Here is a 19,836-nt window from a genome sequence, read left to right as displayed (position 1 = left end):
GTTCCCTGATGTTTTGGGGTTGCTTTGCTGCCTCTGGCACTGCACTGCTTGACCGTGTGCATGGCATTATGAAGTCTGAAGACTACCAACAAATTTTGCAGCATAATGTAGGGCCCAGTGTGAGAAAGCTGGGTCTCCCTCAGAGGTCATGGGTCTTCCAGCAGGACAATGACCCAAAACACACTTCAAAAAGCACTAGAAAATGGTTTGAGAGAAAGCACTGGAGACTTCTAAGGTGGCCAGCAATGAGTCCAGACCTGAATCCCAGAGAACACCTGTGGAGAGATCTAAAAATGGCAGTTTGGAGAAGGCACCCTTCTAATATCAGGGACCTTGAGCAGTTTGCCAAAGAAGAATGGTCTAAAATTCCAGCAGAGCATTGTAAGAAACTCATTGATGGTTACCGGAAGCGGTTGGTCGCAGTTATTTTGGCTAAAGGTTGTGCAACCAAGTATTAGGCTGAGGGTGCCAATACTTTTGTCTGGCCTATTTTTGGAGTTTTGTGTGAAATGATCAATGTTTTGCTTTTTGCTTCATTCTCTTTTGTGTTTTTTCATTTAAGACAAATTAAATGAAGATAATAATACCAAAGAATTTGTGTTTGCAATCATTTTCAGTAAGAAACTGAGTATTATCTGACAGAATTGCAGGGGTGTCAATACTTTTTGCCACAACTGTATCTATCTATGTATCTATCTATATATTTCATATCTATAAAACTTATATAGCCTTTCCTTTCTTCTTCCCTCCAGCAGGATAAAGTGTAAAATTAGTGGACTTTATTTGCCCATGTGGTGACGTTTCAGTCCCTAGTGAAGGTTCTAGAAAAATATTTAAAATTACCATTCACTTGATATCTTAATTTATACAGAGTGCCTCCTCCAAATGTTGCTGACCCTTTGTTTCAAAGTTATGTCCCGCATTAATATAGATGAAAATTTTCCTTCCACCAAGGCGTATACCACTGAAATTCTCTGTTGGTGTTCGCTTTTCCCCCCTCTCACGCTGGCCAATCAAAACACGGCCAAGCCCACAGAGAAGTTCAGTGGTGTACGCCCAGTAGGTGGAAAGAAAAATAGCATCTTTATTACCGGGGGGACGTGACTTTGGAATGGAGGGGCACAGAAGAACTGTTCTAGAATCAGCAGAGCAGTGACATTTGAAGGGTGTATTAACTAAAAATCCATAGAAAGCTCTGTAAATATTCTGGTCCATTTTGATGTGATAGCACCAACCTGTTACTGCAGATTTGCTGACTTCACTCAAGATCTTTTTCTGTGCTGCCATTAGACTTGTGCTCCGTGAATGGGGTTGCACAGGCTGCGGAGCGGACATAACCCTATTCATATATGGAGCTGAATATTAGTCATGTTAACATTTATTTTGCAAGAAACCTAAGTAAGCAATTACTCACAGTCGTTAAATAACTTAGTTCTTTAAATGGTTAATGTTTTAATGTTTGTTTGCTCAGTTTCCCTTTGTCTAATATTACATATTGTTTAAAGGTCAGAAACTGCTCCGTGAGTCATGAAAATGTAGAGAATACACACACACACATATATATATATATACGTGCTTTTGTTTTTTGAGGTTTGTAGTAATTTCTTTCTACAAAGATCTCTTAAAGGGGTTGTCCAGGCTTGGAAGTATGCAGTTGGCAAACATACTGTCACATGCTAACTAGTTGTTCGCAGCGTCACTGCCGGACATGTCTATTTGGAATGTGGCTGGAAGTATGTACACATGATCAACGGCTCCCAACGCAAGCACAAGGAGTCCCGACAGTGTGCACTGTTAGCGCTATGAGGATTCACAAGTCTGCAGTCACGTAGAGTGACTTCAGACTTGGACTCCAGGCCTGGAAAACCATTCCTGACACAGCTTTTCTATTGGGTTGAGGTCTGGACTATAACTATCTTTGCAATACCTTGATACTTTTCTTTTTCAGCCATTCTGATGAGGATTTGCTGGTGTACTGAGGATCATTGTACTGTGGCATGACCCAGTTTCGGCCAAGTTTTAGCTTTTGGATATTTTTGACTAGAGTTAAAAAAAATCTATTTTTGACTTAGAGGAGTTCATGGTCGACTCAATGACTACAAGGCGCATAGGTTCTTTGGCTGCAAAACAAGCCCAAATCATCACCCCTCCACTATCGTGAGTGACGATTGGTATGAGGTGTTTGTGCTGATATACTGTGATTGAGATACAATGATACACTTTTTTTTTTTTTAACCAAACATCTCCACTTTGGTCTTGTCTGCCCAGAAGTTTTGTGGCTTGTTCAGATGCAACTTTGCAAACTTCAGCTGTGCCACCATGTTCTTTTTGAAAAAGATGCTTTCTCCTAGCAACCCTTCCAAAGAAGCCATACTTGTTCAGTAATTTTGTAAATTCATTACGGTCATGAACTTGAACAGGTGGTTTGCAGAGCCCCGGGGGCATACATAGAAATCCCATAGCAGAGGTTCTGGTTGGACCTCCCCCACCCAAAAAAAAAATAAAAACGCCTTAATATTCAGCGAGGTCCCAGAAGAGTCCTCCATAATGTATTATGAGCACCACATAGTCCACTATACAGTATTATGGGCCACCATATAGTCCGTCATACAGTATTATGGGCCACCATATGGTCCTTCATACAGTATTATGGTCCCCATATACTCCTCCATACAGTATTATGGCCTCATACAGTGATCTATACCAGTGTTCCCCAACTCCAGTCCTCAAGGCCCACCAACAGATCATGTTTTCAGGATTTCCTTTGTATTGCACAGGTGATGCAATTATCACCTGAGCAATACTAAGGAAATCCTGAAAACATGATCTGTTGGTGGGCCTTGAGGACTGGAGTTGGGGAACCCTGATCTATACAGTTTAATGGGCACCACATAGTGTTCCATACAGTAAAATTGGCCCCATATATTGCTCCATTCAGTATATCGGGCCCCGCATATTGCTCCATTCAGTATAATGGGCCCCATATATTGCTCCATACATTATAATGGGCCCCATATACTGCTCCATTCAGCATAACGGGCTCCATATATTGCTCCATTCAGTATATCGGGCCCCGCATATTGCTCCATTCAGTATAATAGGCTCCATATATTGCTCCATTCAGTATAATGGGCCCCATATATTGCTCCATTCAGTATAATGGGCCCCATATATTGCTCCATTCAGGATAACAGGCTCCATATGTTGCTCCATTCAGTATAACGGGCCCCGCATATTGCTCCATTCAGTATAATAGGCTCCATATATTGCTCCATTCAGTATAATGGGCCCCATATATTGCTCCATTCAGCATAACGGGCTCCATATGTTGCTCCATTCAGTATAACGGGCCCCGCATATTGCTCCATTCAGTATAATGGGCTCCATATATTGCTCCATTCAGTATAATGGGCCCCATATATTGCTCCATTCAGCATTACGGGCTCCATATGTTGCTCCATTCAGTATAACGGGCCCCGCATATTGCTCCATTCAATATGATGGGCTCCATATATTGCTCCATTCAGTATAATGGACTCCATATATTGCTCCATTCAGTATACTGGGCCACAAATTGTGCAATGAATTGGGGCATTTGCAAAATGAAAAGACTCCGTATGCAAAAAGAAGAGTCTACTGTGGAGGTTTTATTTTATTATTTTAATTTTAGCTTCTGGTTTTATTGACATTGTGCATCACTGTCTTTGGATTTAAATACCAGTGCTACCATTTTTTCGTGTTGTGATTTATTCTTCTAGCCAACAAACCATATATCTATCTATCTGTCTATTTAGAATAAAAAAATACGAACAGCACCTTAGTAACACTAGAATGGTGGATGCAAGGTCTCCCAAAAAAATATCCAGTTTTGCTAAATATATAAAGATGAAAAAAGGTTGTCTTGAAAAAGGTTCACTGTAACCGAAGCATTGCCACATCACATGGGCTGATTAAAGTCCACTTTATTTTTGTTATTACTGGAGAGTTGCCTGCTTTTTTCATCTTTAGATATCTAACTACAGTTGTGGCCAAAAGTATTGACACCCCTGCAATTCTGTCAGATAATACTCAGTTTCTTCCTGAAAATGATTGCAAACACAAATTCTTTGGTATTATTGTCTTCATTTAATTTGTCTTAAATGAAAAACCACAAAAAGAATTGTCCTAAAGCCAAATTGGATATAATTCCACACCAAACATAAAAAAGAGGGTGGACAAAAGTATTGGCACTGTTCGAAAAATCATGTGATGCTTCTCTAATTTGTGTCATTAACAGCACCTGTAACTTACCTGTGGCACCTAACAGGTGTTGGCAATAACTATTCACACTTGCAGCCAGTTGGCATGGATTAAAGTTGACTCAACCTCTGTCCTGTCTCCTTGTGTGTACCACATTGAGCATGGAGAAAAGAAAGAAGACCAAAGAACTGTCTGAGGACTTGAGAAACCAAATTGTGAGGAAGCATGAGCAATCTCAAGGCTACAAGTCCATCTCCAAAGACCTGAATGTTCCTGTGTCTACCGTGCGCAGTGTCATCAAGAAGTTTAAAGCCCATGGCACTGTGGCTAACCTCCCTAGATGTGGACGGAAAAGAAAAATTTACAACAGATTTCAACGCAAGATTGTGCGGATGTTGGATAAAGAACCTCGACTAACATCCAAACAAGTTCAAGCTGCCCTGCAGTCCGAGGGTACAACAGTGTCAACCCGTACTATCCGTCGGCGTCTGAATGAAAAGGGAGTATATGGTAGGAGACCCAGGAAGACCCCACTTCTTACCCCGAGACATAAAAAAAGCCAGGCTGGAGTTTGCCAAAACTTACCTGAAAAATCCTAAAATGTTTTGGAAGAATGTTCTCTGGTCAGATGAGACAAAAGTAAAGCTTTTTGGGCAAAGGCATCAACATAGAGTTTACAGGAGAAAAAAAGAGGCATTAAAAGAAAAGAACACGGTCCCTACAGTCAAACATGGCGGAGGTTCCCTGATGTTTTGGGGTTGCTTTGCTGCCTCTGGCACTGGACTGATTGACCGTGTGCATGGCATTATGACGTCAGAAGACTACCAACAAATTTTGCAGCATAATGTAGGGCCCAGTGTGAGAAAGCGGGGTCTCCCTCAGAGGTCATAGGTCTTCCAGCAGGACAATGACCCAAAACACACTTCAAAAAGCACTAGAAAATGGTTTGAGAGAAAGCACTGGAGACTTCTAAGGTGGCCAGCAATGAGTCCAGACCTGAATCCCATAGAACACCTGTGGAGAGATCTAAAAATGGCAGTTTGGAGAAGGCACCCTTCAAATATCAGGGACCTGGAGCAGTTTGCCAAAGAAGAATGGTCTAAAATTCCAGCAGAGCATTGTAAGAAACTCATTGATGGTTACCGGAAGCGGTTGGTCGCAGTTATTTTGGCTAAAGGTTGTGCAACCAAGTATTAGGCTGAGGGTGCCAATACTTTTATCTGGCCCATTTTTGGAGTGCTGTGTGAAATGATCAATGTTTTGCTTTTTGCTTCATTCTCTTTTGTGTTTTTTCATTTAAGACAAATTAAATGAAGATAATAATACCAAAGAATTTGTGTTTGCAATCATTTTCAGGCAGAAACTGAGTATTATCTGACAGAATTGCAGGGGTGTGAATACTTTTAGCCACAACTGTATCTATCTATCCAGAATCCTATTGGGCCTGAGGCTTGAAGCCACCACCTGCCCAAACTATGTAACCCATCTGGGATCTTTGTGGTGGAGGCAGTTGAGACCTGCTGCTCCCGGGAAGTATTCATGGTGTTCTTGGGCACCGAGCCAGGATATGCAACAGAGAGGAAATAATTAATTAAGGACAAGCAAAAGCTGAAACAGATTCTTTCCCTTGTGATAAGATGGAGAGGTAGAAGGCTTAGAGAGGCTGAGAATTGGATAGAGCACATGCCAGTAAACACTGGGAATCCCACCAAGAGCCATCAAGAGGGTTCATAAACCACTAGGGGGAAAATGTCCCATTAGAGAGTCTATTAAGCTGACATTAGGTGTGAGATGATTACCATGGTCTTCCAGAGAGAGGGGATTCTGCATGTAGGACATTAGCAATGTAATAGCTACATTTACCACTTATTGCAGTGTGATAAAACACCTCTACGTGTTAAAGTGGTTTCAATCAGAGGGCGGCTGGGTATAGGCGCAGGAACACACGCAGTCAGTAAGACTGAGCGAAAGTGTGAGCGTGGCAGGAACGACCAGGGAGAACGCAGTGTGTACCCAGGGAGTGTTAAGAGGCTTCCAGGAAGCGGTAATAAGTGCTTTGTCTTCACCCACTATTTATTAGTTGCTGCAGGCTGTGCAGCCCATACCTGGGTGTAATAAGCGCTGCACAGTAAATCTGGGGATTCAGGCCATAAACAGCTTTTAAGCACTCTCTTGAGCCATTGTGCAGATCAAGGGCACAGAGAAGCTGTGATATTGTCAAAATGACCTCAAGACACATCCTAACGCACTGCACCCACCCGTGTAATCTAACAGGCAGCGGTATTGCCGGCACATGAGGTTCTGATGTACCCAATCTTGTGTATGCTGTACAGATGAATTCTCACTGCAAGTCATCCAACATGTGCTGGCTAGATTAAGATTATAATTCATATGCACCTTGGATAGTTCGTTCATCCGCCAGATATTTCTCCCAATTTCAGCCATCCACATGCATGCTCAGCTCAGCCAGGTCAAGAGTGCATGTGTTTAATAGAGGAGGAAACGTCTGTCAGACACTTCCAGAAGTGGTCTGCCTATCGGGAGAAATCTTTCCTGTTTTTCTCACAACATATACCACTGAAAAGAATTGAGACACCCCCATAAGCATTAGATAGTCGACCAAGTCCGACAAAATTGTCAGGTTTAGCCAATGGTCATCTTAAAGAATTTTCTCTGTCCCGGCTATTTCGCACTGGGAGGTGAGCGGCACTAATGATGTTGCGTCTACAGTCATCCCCATGATAGCCAGGTATCGTGTCTATCCAATACAATACGACACATGCACGATACCTGCTAATATTGCACTCATCCAGGCTGGTGTCTGTAGACATCAATAGGACATGTGCATGATATCTGCTCATCGGGCAATATACCAGCAGTTTTCTGTAAACTGGACATCATTAGCTCTGCTCAGCTCCCGATGTGTGAGCGGTGCCTTTACAAACCCCTTAACACATAGAGGTAACTAGCCAAGAATATGTGAACATCACATCCACATGTGCTTACAAAACTCTAAAAAAAAAAAGAATTACAACAACCTCTGCTCTTCTGGAAAGATGTTACACACCTGTCCTGGGTATCCCGGGTTCTGCCTCCTTCACCTTGGTCCGCTGCCATCTGTTGTGCTCCACGCCGGCATTTTCAGGTTGCTCAGCGTGGCTCAGTGACATCATCTCCCTAATTATATTTAAGGCCCTGTGTCTTAGGATTGAGACTCAATACTTTTGTTTGGTATCCTCCACCTTCTGTGGACACCGTGCTTAACCTGCTTCAATCCCTGCTGACTTCCACTTCATCCGTCCTGCTGCTCCTAAGATTCATGAGTGTGCCACGTCCTCGCTCCCCATGTGCCACCCTGCCAGCTTCACCAACGCCCAAGGTCTGTGTACACACCCGGACCTAGGGTTTATTGGGTCCACTTCACAAAGTGAGCATTACAGAAGGCTTCAATTAGATGACTGATCATGAATTAAGGGTTTATGCCCATTTAGCCTCAAGAGAGTTGGGTCAGATGGGCACATATAAGGGCAGCGTTAGGATCTGGCTCATACTGGCTCATACTTCCATCCTAATGAAGGTTGATGTCATGTCACTGAATGATGAGGCATTAAGATTTTCCATTACTGGCTCAAAAACAACCACAAACTCACAAGAAACAGCTTCAGATAGTAAGATTTTTGCCCCAGAGTCAAATCAAGATGTGTGCCCCTTAGACACAGGCATTATATGTATTAAGCGTGGATTCAATAGGGATTAAGGTCCATTTACACGTGTAGATGACTGTGGAGGCGACTGGTGATAAATAATCTATCCCCAAAAGCAGACAAACATCTAGATGTTACCATAATTGTGCATAAAATCATTCATTTTCAATCTTTTAATCGGTGAATTGAAAGTAGTATTGAGAAATGTAGCATACCGTCGAAAGATCCCATGATTTCTAAGGTATTTACATTGCACAATGTATAATTTTTTTTTACGCCATCATACGCAAGGATTTAAGTGAAAGACAAACAAGTGGTTTTGGCCACTTGTCCGATTTATCATTATCGTAAGCGTTAAAACCTGAGTGATTATCGCCTTGTCTGAATGGGCAGCTGCACGAGTGAAGCTTGTGGATTCCTGTAGCTCCATATCACAGAAGCCTAGGCACTCTGTGCACCGCCATAGGGCGCTGTATAAGGTGCCATACTGCAAAATCAGAAGCGTAAATAATGTCATACATCATATTTGCTAACCTGTGTAATCCTAGATTCCGTGCGATAAATTCCACCGGATACGGATGTTTCTTGAGTCTTGACCATTACATTGTCTGTCCTGGAGAGACAATAAGACAATAATTAGGGGGAACGACACAATACCTGAGACTATACACAAGTAGTCAGGAAATAGATTCCGGACCATTATCTGCATTTTTAAAATTGCAATCTAAACAATGGTAGGGCCTAAATACTGCAATAGAGAAGCAGAGACTATAGGACACAAGTGGACATGGAAACGTTTGATGAACAAACATCCTAATAGCCAGACTAATTCAATGCAAAAGATAAGCCGGCATTATGTATTACTGGTTAAGAAAAAAAAAGATATTTTGAAGGTGCTTTTATAATGTGCCCGATGATGACTGCAGTCACCCGCCTCGATCAAGCGCACGCTGAATGCAGCTTAACTATCCTGTGATGTGCACACAGCTATGGATGCATTGTGGAGACCAGTGTTTAATCATGTGGGATCGCTAATACTCAGGGATAAAATGTAGGTCTGAAATTAGAAATGAAATATGAAAAACGTGGAGTACCCCACAGGAGCGATCTTTACTCACCTTATAACACCTAACATGCAAAAATATCCCCCCTCGAAAAAATTATAACAATTACCCTATATGTGCGGCTCAATAGTGACCAACTATTGGAGGTTTTTTTTTAAACTGCATTTAAAATAAAAAAAGGAAAAACAATCATAATAATTTACAAAATAAAATTGCCATTGGTTCTAGGTAGGAATAATGGGTAACATAACAGTATACAAAGCATATGTTGATGACGGGTGCACTCAAATATGATAAGAGGCTACTGGGCCCAGTTTCTTTTTAGGATATGTCCTGGATGATATGACACCACTGTGAATTGCTCCATTTTTCTGACAACTTGGGGAGCTAGTGATGCTGCAGAATAATTAGATGACCGACCGTGCGTCCTGAGACAATTCTGCCAAAATAACGTTGTCTATGTAACCACCATCACCCACAAAGCCCTCCATGGCTCAGCACCACCCTACATCTCCTCCCTTGTTTCAGTATACCACCCTACCCGTGCCCTCCGTTCTGCTGATGACCTGAGGTTAGCATCCTCAATAATCAGAACCTCCCTTCTCCAAGACTTTACACGTGCTGCGCCAATTCTTTGGAATGCACTTCCCAGGTCAATACGATTAGTCCCCAATCCCCACAATTTTAAGCGTGCCCTGAAAACGCATTTATTCAGACTGGCCTATCGCCTCAACACAATAACCTAATCTATTTCCTGTGTGGCAGAGCCAAAAGTTTTACCATAACCAGGTTCCCCGCATCATGTTCCCACATGCTTTATGCATCCATTAGCCCTCTGCGTCTGTACTGTTACACACTTAACATTATGGCTGGTCCGTACAATCAGGGCAACTGTTACCACCCACCTTTCGTGTCTCCCTCTTTCCTCATAGACTGTAAGCTTGCGAGCAGGGCCCTCATTCCTCTTGGTATCTGTTTTGATCTATGTGATTATTGTTATGCTGTAATGTCTATCGTCTGTACAAATCCCCTCTGAAATGTAAAGTGCTGCGGAATATGTCAGCGCTATAGAAATAAAATTTATTATTATTATTATTATTATTATAACCACCCTAGCAATATGGCACCCATGCCCTAATTACTTATGGGTTTAATCTACCACTTTTATAAATAAACACCCATGGCTTAAAAAAAGTAGCCAAATTGGAGGTCCTAGCAATTAATCCTGCCTGTGCATTTTTTTCTTTCTTAAACTCGCCTATGCACAAAGACACATAAAATCCAAATCACAATAAAATGTAATATGGGACCAGGGAAGTCCTGTAGCTTTAAAGCCCATGGTCCGCCCTTGTGACCCAATTTTATTTTAGGTTATGTGAAAACAGAGTCTTTTTCATGAGTTTTGGGAGCAGAAATCTAGTGAAAACTCTCCCAATCCTCCTTAAAAACTTGGAGTTTATGCTCAGTTTTGCTTCCAAAAACTCAGCAAAAAGACTCAGTGTGTGCATATTCTTATTGCCCCAAAGCATCCAAACTAAAAATGTAATAATTTTGTAAAATTTTGTAATTTTAAAAAACATGTCCATTTTGGGCCCACAACCCTATGCAAACTTAGGGTCCCACTACACTAAACTATGCACCAGCGATCCCGACAACGATACAACCTGGTCAGGATCGCTGGTGCGTCGCTACATGATCGCTGGTGAGCTCTCAAACAGGCAGACTCACTAGCGATCAGGACCAGCGAGGACGCTGGTATCCAGGGTAACTAGCGCGTAACTAAGTGCGCGCGTCGCTTAGTTACCCACTGTTTACCCTGGATACCAGCGTGCTCGTGCTGGGAGATGGTATCCAGGGTAAACAGCGGGTAACTAAGCGCGCACGGCGCTTAGTTACCCGCTGTTTACCTTGGATACCAGCTCCCAGCGCGAGAACACTGGTATCCAGGGTACACAGCGTGTAACTAAGCAACGCGTGCGCTTAGTTACCCAGGATACCATATTTACCCTGGATACCAGCTCCCAGCGTGTGCTTACAGCGCTGGGAGCTCGCTGATCGTTGGTCTCCCGCTGCCACACGCAGCGTGCTGGCCAGCGGGAGACCAACGATCGAAAAATGGCCCAGGACATTCCTGCACGATCAGCGATACCCGTCGGAGGGGCGGTCGCTGATGCCTGTCACACACAGCAAGATTGCTGGTGAGATCACTGCTGCATCACAAAATCGGTGACGCATCAGCGATCTCGCTAGCGATCTCGCTTAGTGTGAAGTACCCCTTATGCATCTCCATGGTAAAATACTACAAGCACATGCTGTGTAAGCGCATATTGCAGTAACACGTTATCTGTTCCTAAGGGCTGTGAGGCAGTGACCGGTGTCATATGTAAGGGTCGTTATGTGTTCCCCCCAGGATGCACACAGAGGTGTATTGAGGCCATGCGAGTGCATTGCAGTCACAGGCGTAGCTGTGATTGCAATGCTGAATAAAAGCGAGTATCCCCCGGTTTTGTGTTTGTTTTGTCTTATTGTCATGTATACTAATGCAGTCTCCAATATAGAGATTTTGATATATCTGCTTTGAATAACATCTACATTTTTTTAATTCAATAAAAACAAAGTTTAAAAAAAAGGAGTATAGGTCTTGGAATGCAATTTGTCCAGGACAGATTTAAGAAAACCTGCTGGGCTTTTATTTTTGAAACGGACTACACAATGGTAGTGGGGCAGTCCGTTCCCTCCCCCGGCACGGGTTTTCCATGTGACCTATGGCCACAGATTCCAGTTAAAGACCCTGCAGTACAGGGTTTGGGTGTGTCAAGGTCAGTGTCAGTTTGGTTTTTGCAAGAGTGCAGAGCTCCACCTGTGTGAGGCAACACAGGCAAGTGGAGCCAAACTGCCAATATACGGCGGTGCAGTCGCCCACGGTAACCGGTCTTGGGGGTGGAATGTCTTGTGCCCAGCTGTGAACCGGAGGTAGACTGTCCTGTGTCCCGCTGCAATCCGGAGGTGGACTGGTGTGTTTATCAACTGTAATCCAGAGGCTATGTTTCCCGGCTGCGATCCCGAGGATATCATGTGCTGTGTTTATGTGAGTTGAGCATTAAAGAGACTTTTGTTTTGGAACTTTGCTGGGTCGCTACCTCATCACTGCACAGCGTGGATACCGCTGCGCTAGAGGGCTCATTCACACATCCAATTTTTTCATCAGAATTTGATCACAGTGTGGTCCAAGTGTCATCCATTTTTCTCATACAGGGAGAAATTGAAAAATAAAAGTTTATCCACCGTCTCCATCCTGACAGTACGTGAAAGTGTCATCTGAGTACAGTCTAATTTTTTCATGGAACCATTGCAAATTTTGATGTGACCCTTAGATCAAAATTGGATGCGTCTCTGCGATTTTTCGGACATAGACTATATCAGGTACAAGTGCTATTTGTGAAAAAGATAGACCGCAATTGTACGTGAAAATTGGACTTGTGGATGAGCCCTAAATTTCTGCTAACATACGGTACCTTTAGTAAGGTCATGATGGAAGAACAGGTGGCTGCAGGGTCAGATTATACAATGTTACTATCATGGAGACTCATAGTTTTGCAAAAAAGCTGCATAAACCAAATAATATATTTTTTCCTTAAACCCAGAGCTTTATTTTTGTAGTTGAGGCAGTGGCACAAAAAATAAAATGGCTGTGAAGGTGGACCAGTATGCAACAGCCTTAGTCACCGGGGCATTTACCAGGGCTCATATGGTTTCTATACAGTTAGACTATAGTACCCAAACTGATAGGCAGAAACATAAATCTCTAAAATTATATCCAAGGAATATCCCTCTTTTTCAAGTTTTGGGTCACACTTTTCACCTACATTCTGGAAATGTAATCCTCTTGCACTATGCAATATCCTTAAAATACATATTTCCGGGGGCAGATACGCAATAGCAGATGTTTAATATCTTAAAAAAAATCCTATTTTATATACAAAATTAAGTGACAAGGAAGCACATACAGCATAAGAGACATTCCAATCCAATCCCTCCATCTGTCATCTCACCCTCAACTGTGGGGAAATTAAATGAATCCACATAATGGAAGATTTTCTTCATCACAGCTTACAAGATCTAGCCTGGAAACAAATTAAAATATTCTAGCGTAATTACATTTTTCCCTTTGGTCTGGGTGCTTGTGAGTGAGAGCTTCTGACACATCAGGTATATGGTAGATAATGCCGGTATTTCCATGAGGAACGGAAGATATCATTAAAAATGGTTCCTAGGTTCTTAAGCTGCATCTATAGTTATACAGACAATGCATGGAGGACTGGGACATTTAATCTACACGCAAATAAGGAATACTGCTGAAAAGGTTTTCCCTATACATATGGAGGTTTCTGCAGACTGACTAAACGCAGGAAAAAAAAGAATCAGACTGACAAGTTAGTTTGACTGCGGGCACATTTTTGGGACAAAAAGTCAATTGGTCGGATTGAATATATATTTTTTTTTTTTAGACAGTCCTTGTGTCCTTATGTGGTTGCCAGATATTAATAGTCAATCTGTCATACAAAGCCGCAATAAAAAATAATAACAAGTGGGGAAAGATATTCCAAAATTAGAAAATTATAAAGGAGGATAAAGGAAAATAATAAAGAACAGACGACCATTCGACTCGATTACTGAGATAGGAGATGACAATTGATGCTTGTAGCATTTTATGCAGGAGGGAAGAGCTGGAGGCAGACACTGTCATTACGCTGCAAGTTCCGTATAGTTATAGCTCTCCATAGAACTCTATGAACACTAACCGTCATTTCCTATCTCAGTAATTGGAAAGTCTGCATTCACTGACGACAGAATTTATCCCTGAATTGAGAATTTTGAGGATGAAGCAGATTTTTTTGCAATAATATATTGCAAAGTTTCTTAATTCCACATGAAATATTGATTTATGACATAAAATATAAAACGACCGTCGATAGGTAAATATTTACCTGTCGGTGTTCGTCTAATACCTGTTTACACAGGCACTGAATGATCTGTAATAGATAGTTCAGTGTGAATAGGCTACCATTGTTCTTGGCCTGTGGTACACAGGAAAATGCACTGCCGAGAACGATCAACTTTTGTACAAGCCAAAAGATCATTTCACCTGGCGAACAAACGTTTTGATTATTCGTTGGGTGAAGGTCAGCCTACATGACTATCTTGAAAATAGAATTAATAAAAACAATAATCATGCAATCTAAATGGACCTTAATTATGCAAGCAATTTATGGGCCACTATGATAAATTTGGCTAATTTTTAGACTGACTAAAAATTAGACAGGATTTGTAAATTTGCATTCTTAATAACACAAAATGGAATTTAGTCATAAAAAGTAAGATGTGCATTCAGCATATGTTCAGTTCTTTTTTCTTTAGCACTGTGACAATAGCAGATGCACATACAGATGAGGCTGCGTGCAAATATAGAGGGTTTTTTTTGTGATTGGTGACACTGAATTACGGCACACTGCAAATAATGGTACTAGCAGGATGATCAGCTGTGTTTATTGAATGCCCACATTTTTCCCACGCTTCTATTAGTCCGTACTGAGAGTGTGAATGGCAGAAAGCCAATGCTGGCCACTTCATTATCTAGTGACCTTCATCCTTTTGGCTAGCTGTAATCCTCAGTAGTGGTGTCACCCAAGTGTCCAGGCCTTATAATGGGTCACGACCTGCAGGGACTCAGTACAGGGCACAATTGTGTCTTTTTCCCAGGAAAGCTCGTTTTGGCTGTCCTTTTCTATTTAGCTCAGTGGTCTTTGTTGAAGATGCTTTAAAGTATTTAGGACCGATGTCATGAAGGGCAACCAGCCTTCTATATAAATGAGCCTGACTGCTCTTGGTAACTAGCAGTATCTAGCTCTTCAGCGGGTGGCTCCAGGCTGAGATGTATAATGATACCTGTATGGAACATTTGCACTGATAATATATCATAGATCACAGATGCTAGGGCCCTGATTCATCCTTTGCAATTTTTTAAGTGATTTTTCTTTTTTTTGTGTGTTCTGCTAATCACTGCCTTAAAAATAATCTTCAAAAACTTGCACAAAATAAAAAATTCTCCTTTTTCATCTTTATTTAAAACATCACTTTGTTAATGTTCGACTGCGCCAAAACTAAAAACTCCACCAGAAACTTTATTTCAGGCGGGAAATGGTCCCCCCCAAAAAATTCAACAGTTGTCAAAAGTCGAATTTCTGGGAATCTGGAGACGCAAATAAAAATCTAAAGGCAAATTAAAAAACGGTGCAAAACTTACAGAGAATAAGGAGCAAATACTAAAGTCACTGATAAAAAAAGTGCATTAATCCAGGAAAGTGGAAGAAAAAAACAATGAGAAATCGGGGCCGAGGTTCTTGAGCCCGAGGTCCGCTGCAGGTACATTGATCGCCAAGAGCTTTGCATTCAACAGAAGGATCAGTTCCTAAAAGGTTAATCACTTTGTAAAATCTATCAAAGGGTTTAGAGAGGAAATGTTTGTATTGACAGGAAGATCCTGAAGCCTGAGGCAACAAGAGAGCCAGACAAGCAGAGGCTTTTACAGTGGAAGCAGAAATCAGTACAGCCGGGGCTTCTGAGCGGAACACACAAATCACCTGAGTCTTCATTCACACCCAACTTTACGGAATTAGTTGTCATGGAGAAGAAGGTGAATATTTACAGAGAGAGCGGACTAGGTGTGTAACAGGAATACACGGTGCAAGAAGCGGGGTAGATACAGATCGCACACAACACCAGCTAATTATATTCTTTTCTGCATACCTTGTACGTTTCAGCCCAGGTTTCTACACCGGTGATGGATTGTTATGTGAAATGAAGAATGATAAGGAGCTAATCGGCAAAACAAACATTCATATACATACATGTATACACTAATATATCATAGACAAGGAAGTAAGGGGAGAAAACGCAAGAGCTGTGAATAGCGCCGTCTCCAAGAGGTGAGCAAAACAATCCGAGTCAAAGTGCAAATTTAGCGGTAATGTGATAGAAAATTAATACAAATGTTATTTCTGCAAATATTCCAGTGCTCAGGGATGCAGAGTATTTGTATTTAAGAGGAATCAGTAGGATCTACCCTCCCCTAGGCCATCATTATGAGCATGCGGGTCATAGGAAGCGCCAGGGCCGGACTGGCCATCTGGCAATTCTGGCAAAAGCCAGAAGGGTCTGTCTGGTCATGGGCTGCCTTGTCTGCTATGTTGCTAACAGAATTGGTGTTCTCAAGACACCCATACTGTTAAGAGTTGTGACGGAGCACAAAGTCGCTGACTCCGTCACTTACCCCAGCAGGCGACAGGTATCATTAGAAATATTGGTCTTGTAGTAAATCTTCCTTTCTTCCATCCAGGGTAATATTAGTAATATATCCCATCTGGTTCTTGGGGACGGGGACAACATGGGCCTGTGTGATTTCAAATGTCAGGAGGGGATTTCAGCCCCAGTCCGTACCTGGGAAGCACAATAAAACAATACTCTGATATCTGTGATCTGATGTCTTATTCCAGAGAAATCCACATTTTTCTTACTAGGCAAATAATCTGTTAAGATCTATGGGACATAGATCTCCTGGGGAATCTGCCTCCAGAGCTTATTATAGGTGAAGGGTGACGTTACCAGTGTGAGACATGTAATGACTGACAGTCTGCTCTCAGAATACCACAAACAAAAAAACAAGTGCTCCATGGACTGAAACATGAAAAAGTAACGGTTCTCGGAAAATGGTGACACAAAATGATTTTTTTCTTATACAGTTCAGAATATTAAAAAAAATAAATAAAAGAAACTATACAGGTTTGGACTTGCCATAATCACACCGATATGATCTTACTGCACAGTGAACGTCATAAGGTGAAACCCCCCAAAAAATGGTGGAATTGTTTTTTCTTTTCACCATTTCATTACACTTTTCCATTTTTCATTACATTATAAGGTAAAGCGAATGGCGTCATTTAAAATACGATGATTCAGTGAAAAAAAAACTCTTCAAAAAAGCTTGAAAGCCTCTTGAAAATTCCATCAAGAAAAGCAAAAGGGCTAGAAAACTCATCGTGTTTCATTGTCTCAAAAAGGTCTCCCTTATAGCCCAAGCTCCCCTAGTTTAGATGCAAAGACAAGAGGGCATCACTGTGTTAGAAGCGCAGCTGAAATGAGCAAACAAAACTCGTTATATTTTGCCAATGTCTAGCATTAGTGATGTTGGAAAGCAATATTTTCTCATTCTGCTAATATCCGGCCACTCAGTTTGGTAACTCCAAGCGTGGGAAAAAAACACCCCTAAGTCCAAATCAATATTTTAGAAAACAAAAATATGGGTGCAGGTGACAGCAGATGGCTGTGATCTGCCTTTAAACAGATTCACTATTGATCCTTGTTTAAAAGAAAAAAAAATCATTAGGTTTACTGTGTGTCATATTTGAGTCTTGGGATGCCCTTCTGTAGACCGCACCATCAGCAAAGGAAGCTGTGTTATGGGAAGGCTTAGGCTACGTTCACACGGTGTGTAAAGACTTGAAGAGAATGCTATTGTCACCTCTCTACATATTATTATTTATTCTACTTGCTGACATATCGTCATTATATTCCACAGCGCTTTACAGAATTAACTAAACAAGAATCACAAACATGATGAATTAATTCACCAATCCATCGCAATGGAAATCAGTGTTGTGCAAATGAGGCAAAAATTTACATAATCTCCAACCAGGGGCCTAAACTTTACGACATTCGTAATATTGCTATATATCACAATGTAATATCATTATAGAAGAAGATAAAGCTGCTTCCAAAGGGTGGAGGACAAAGCTGCTTATAAAGACTTAATCTGCCTAGGAAGAAATCGGCTGCCTATAAAGGGTAAAGTCTCTCTCTACCTGCATATAATGGGTTAAGTCTCAATACATTCTGTACACAGATATACAGCCTCAGCATATTAAGATTGTAACAGAATTTACCTTAGTTCCTGGTTCTAGCCTCCTGCTGCATAATACACATAAAAAGATAAACGAAGCCCACAGCAGAGACGTGGGCGCAGTGACCCATGAATCAGCTTTGTACTGCAAGTATGGGTTAAATTAATAAAAGGTGAAGAAACATGAGCTCTGTGGGGGTGAAAAGTTTAAAGGGGATTGGAAAAAGCGTAGGGGTGTTGACAATAGAGTGAGCCTATATATTATTTGAGAGGGGGGTGGCTATTATCTGGCACAAGGCACCAAGTAAAGGTCCCGGACTTTAATTTGGGGGTTGAAGTAGGGATGAATTATGGGAAATGGTGGATGGGGGTGTCATTTCTGTGAGCACTGGTGAGGGGATTCTTGGATTTGGTGGCAAAATTGTGGTGGGGGGTTGTACATTGGGTGGATGGTAACCTCCCCTTTATGTTCGGATTTTGGGTAATTGCCTGGCGGATTTTAGGGCTCTTCAGAGTGGGGTCCATAGGAGTCAGTGATACGGAGAAAGGTGCCCCTGAGCCTGTGGTCGTGGCTGGGGGTAACGCTGGATGGTTTATTATTATTTTATTGATTCCGCCAGGTTTTGGAGTTCCAAGAACCTCCTTACTGACAAGTTATTTTATTGTTATAATGTTTGTATAATAAAAGGCCGATTTGGCCAATTAATACAAAGCAAGGTGGTACAAGTGTTTATTGGGATGGGATTTGTGGGATTGACGGGTGGTGGTGAAATGGTTGGGTGGTAGTAAGGAGACTGTCGGATGGGAAGCCTCTACAATACTGCAGTCATACATCAGAGAACTCCTCCAACTTGCCGGCTTCCCTGGCGCCTCTTATAAGTAGAAGGCCCGGAATTAAGTTATATGTGTCTTATGCCGCCATGATGATGTGGTGCAGGGCTGCTAATCAGAGGAGGCGCTGGTTATCTTGGCAGGTAGGAGAAGGTTTGCAGGGCTTTGGCCTGGCAGACATGGACCACCAATGTGGTCAATGGACCAGGGCCCTGCACATTTTTTTGCTCAAGTCTAATGTTCACACACATATCAGTAATAGTGTCCTTAAACAAAGCTATTTATATTTCTTCAAATCGGACCCCATAAAGAATCAGGACACTTATTGGGATTCTCTTTACGGCAATATTCAGCAGCAAACTGTTTATACAGTATATCATCTATTTCTTCAGCTCTTTATGCACCGATATCAAAGACATATCTATTCATTTTATTACACAGAAAGGACTTCAAGCAGGAAGCAATTTTCAGAACTTGCTTATATTCCTGGTAACTGTGCAAACAGACAAAGCCTGATCTTATGCCCTTCTCTTACTATGAAACATAAAAGCACAGTATAAAATAACATTAAAAAAAAGCCTCACTGCAGTGCACTAAAAGCGTGTTTCCACTGCATAAGCAGATGATGGCAAACTGTATAACTAGCTGTCTATAACACATGGAATGTATGAGATACGATTCGAAACCAGTGACAGATGAGTGTCCAAGAACTGACTTAATGGGGCAAGAGAAGTGATAAACTGAAGAGATCATCTTTCTTTATTTCTCAGAGTTCTTCTGTTCATTTCTTCAATGTTCCAACATTTTCAGAATCTCTGCTTGCTTTCAATAAATGGACACATTTACTGTTTCCATTTAGTGGCTGTAAATCTGGCGGCCCATGACCACAGAGGCCCTTCTGGCATTTGCCAGAGTTGCCAGATGGCCAGTCCGGGCCTGGTCATAGCAGACTAAGTTTTCCTGTACACAGTAAAAAAAAAAAAAACCTGCCGATACATACCAGTCCAAAGTATGGCGAAAGGTCACTCTTTCGACATACGCT

The 19,836-nt window shown here is 41.7% G+C and overlaps 1 long non-coding RNA gene across 2 annotated transcripts in view; it reads right to left on the bottom strand.

Annotated features, from left to right (window-relative positions):
* Positions 1-8,483: 8,483 nt before the first annotated feature.
* LOC141097352 (uncharacterized) overlaps positions 8,484-19,836 on the bottom strand; it is an 827,194-nt gene continuing 815,841 nt past the window's right edge. For both annotated transcript variants that reach the window (XR_012233922.1, XR_012233923.1), the window contains exon 5: positions 8,484-8,556. This is a non-coding gene — a long non-coding RNA (uncharacterized lncRNA). The remainder of the gene's footprint in view (positions 8,557-19,836) is intronic.

Source organism: Dendrobates tinctorius, unplaced genomic scaffold, assembly GCF_039654945.1.
Source record: "Dendrobates tinctorius isolate UK_male_01 unplaced genomic scaffold, ASM3965494v1 ptg000009l, whole genome shotgun sequence".
Classification (NCBI taxonomy): domain Eukaryota; kingdom Metazoa; phylum Chordata; class Amphibia; order Anura; family Dendrobatidae; genus Dendrobates; species Dendrobates tinctorius.
Note: the sequence above shows the minus strand (reverse complement) of the source record. Positions and strands in the feature narration are given on the sequence as shown.